This window comes from Lipotes vexillifer, unplaced genomic scaffold, assembly GCF_000442215.2.
Source record: "Lipotes vexillifer unplaced genomic scaffold, Lipotes_vexillifer_v1.1 scaffold634, whole genome shotgun sequence".
NCBI classification, from domain to species: domain Eukaryota; kingdom Metazoa; phylum Chordata; class Mammalia; order Artiodactyla; family Lipotidae; genus Lipotes; species Lipotes vexillifer.
In genome coordinates this window covers 318,748-321,595 of record NW_006781096.1, presented here as the reverse complement: position 1 = coordinate 321,595, position 2,848 = coordinate 318,748, and the positions used below count along the sequence as shown (strand labels likewise).

The 2,848-nt window shown below is 61.9% G+C and overlaps 1 protein-coding gene across 1 annotated transcript in view; it reads right to left on the bottom strand.

The window, feature by feature from the left end:
* The window catches only part of TMEM63A (transmembrane protein 63A), a 33,637-nt gene extending 31,274 nt beyond the window's left edge, over positions 1 to 2,363 (bottom strand). Inside the window, exon 1 of the mRNA XM_007454470.1 lies at positions 2,242 to 2,363. The gene's annotated coding sequence lies outside the window, so the exon portion shown is untranslated. The remainder of the gene's footprint in view (positions 1 to 2,241) is intronic.
* Between the last annotated feature and the right edge of the window lie 485 nt (positions 2,364 to 2,848).

Sequence of the window (2,848 nt, the reverse complement as noted above, 5' to 3'; positions counted from 1 at the left end):
ATGGCAAGTCCAGATTCTGCTGAACCATCACAGTCCCTCCAGGGCCAGGCCCCTGCATCCTCCCAAACGGGCATGCTCTGAGAGGGCAGCTGGAAACACACGCACCACAGGGTGGCCCTGCCAGGCTCAGAAGGAACGGGACGAGGAGAGAAGGGGACTCAGCTGGTGGTGACCGGGAGAGAGCTAGCTCAGTGGGCAAAAGACTGGTAGTGCTGGGCAGGGGCCAAACCAGCAAGTAGGCCCTGTGGCCAAAGGCGCCCTGCCTGGCAATGTTCACTCATCCCATATTTGTCAGATACGCATGTGTGAATGCCTAGTCTTATCCGTGCCTTCCAGAGAGCTCTCTGCTCATCACCTCATTCAGGAAAGGCAAGATATACTGCTGAGGCCCAGGCGCCAGGTGAGCAGCAGGTGACTCAGGCCCCAACGCAAAGTTCAGCCCACATGCACCGTACAGTCTGGCTGTGGCCAGTGAGACTGAGAGCTCAATGCCATGGCTGGTCCCAAAATTGCCAAAGAAGTCGGCCACCAATGCTAACCCCCTGCCCACCTGAGCTGGTAGCTGCTGGCCCCTGTAGCACACCTGAAGATCTCTACGCCTCCCCTGCCAGGAGTGGCAACAGAATGCTGCAGGAAGTGTGTGAGCATCGTCAGCTCTTGCAAATTCAGGGTATTTTTATCATCACCAAATTTTCCGACTTTGTTAGGATGACAAGCAGCTCCAGGCCTTCTGCCACAGGAGGTGACTCTGATGTTCTAGATGACATCTAGGTTGCAAACTTCTCCTTAAAGCCCCACCAAACAGGGCCCAGGAACCTGGACAACCGTTCACCTCCACAGACACAAGCGCTGGAGCGCCAAGGAAACGGCACAGAGTCTGGCTGCAGTGGGCGGCGGGGGCAGCCGGCTGTCACCTGAGCAGGCTCTGGAGTTAGGGTCTCAGCACCACATGCCTTTAGACAAGTGGCTTAACCACTCTGTGATCTGGCTTCCTTCTCCATAAAATGGGCACAATGACGTCTCTCCTGCAGGGCTGGTGAGAGGCAATGTCCATAAAGCACTGAGCCTTCGTGGGCACTCAAAATCTGCTCTGATTTTGTCACCTCTCCAGACAACGGGAAAGACAGTATTAGGAATAGCAGGACCCCATCTGATATTTTTCCTTTTACAGCCCAGTGAACAGCCAAGGGAGACCTTTGCCCCCAAACTAAACAAACAAGAGGTGTAGGAAGGCAAAAGGAGGCCTCTGCTTCTGTGCACATCCACCTCAACGCAGAAGCAGACTCAGGGCTACCTGACAGGTGTCAGAGGAGGGGGGAAGGGAAATATGGGTCGTTTCTCCAATAAGCGACGACCTGGAGTCTTTCCTTCTCCCCAGCGACTGCCCACAGCCCTGCAGGGCTCAGGGCCTGAGAAAGACCCCAGGATGCCGCCTTGTATGCACTGGGCCTGGACTGGTGAGCACAGTCCACTGGCTTAACCTCAAACCCTGCACACTGTGGGGCTGGGACACAGCCACACAACTTCAGCGTGGAAGGAAGCTGGCGGGTCGTTCTGTGTACCGCTGCGGCCTGCTGCCCTTCAGGACACCGCCTGAGCTGAAAGACAGAGGCCACGCCGGAGTCTCAGGTGGCCGGGCTTCTCAGGTACTGGCACCTCTGCGTTTTGGGTTTCCTGGCAGAGCTCTCCTCACCCTCCCCACCCCTCCCCAAACCCCCAGCTTCCCTCCTCAGGACTCCACCAGGGCTGCAGGGAGGGGTCACCGGGGAGCGGCCCTAAGGTGCTGTCTACCTTCCCAGCAGCAGGTGACTCAGAGGCCTGGCCCCTTCCCAGGCCCACCTCGCAGAGTCGGAGAAGGAAGGGCCCCCAGGCTACGCTCCGGGTTAGGCTAGGAGGTCGACTCCAGCCGACAAATCCCCAAAGAGAGGGGTGGGAAGAGAAAGGGATCAGCCATAAAAGCGAAAAGTTGGAGCCCTGGAGGGGGAAATCCCGAAGAGTCGTTAGGAAAGCTGGAGAGGCGCGGCGCTGGGAGAGGGGCGCGGGGTCTGCGTGGCCCAGGGACGGACCTTCTCCTCCCACCCACCCGGTCACCCCTGCTCCGGAGTCGGGGCTGCGGAGGCCGAAGGGCCGCACCCCGGAACCGGACACTAGACATGGCACCCTGACGTAGACCCCAGGTCCTGCACGTCCCGGGAAAGGCGGAGGGCGACATCCCCCCTCCCAACGCTTCTTCCCCTTTACCTGCGGCGGCGGCGCTGCGGCCCGGCGCGGCCCAGGGAGGTTGTCTGGCTCCACCTGGCCGGGCGGGGCGGCGTCCGGACTGCTTAAAAGTTACAGAGTGAAACTCCGGCACTCGTGCACATGCGCAGGCCCGCGTCCACTGCTTGCTCAACTTGCAGCTTTGGCGGGGCAGGCGTCTGCGCTGCCGCCGGCGCCCGCGCCCCGGACCGTGCGCCCCTCGGCCATCCTCCGCCCTGGCTTGGCCCCGGGGCGGCTGCTCAGCCCGCGCCCCTCCTCCTAATGTTCTGCAGGCCCCGGCCGGGCCGGCTCGCATCCTGGGACCGAGGAGGGCGCCGCCACGGCTAATTCCTCTCCCCAGCCCCCGGCGCGTCCCCCTTGCCCCGGCACCTCGGGGAGCCCCGGGCCTAGCACAGGGTGGTCGCGTCCGGGGGATGCGCGGGGAGAGCATCAGCAAACGTTCTTGATTGTCCTGTGTTGCACTGAATTTCCGCGACCGGCTCCTCGGCCCGCCCGGGGGAGTGAGAGGATGGGAAGCTCGGCTGGGCTCAGCCCGCACCTCGGCTCCACGCAGTACGCGGTCGCCCGGCTCCCCGTGTGAAAGGCCGCG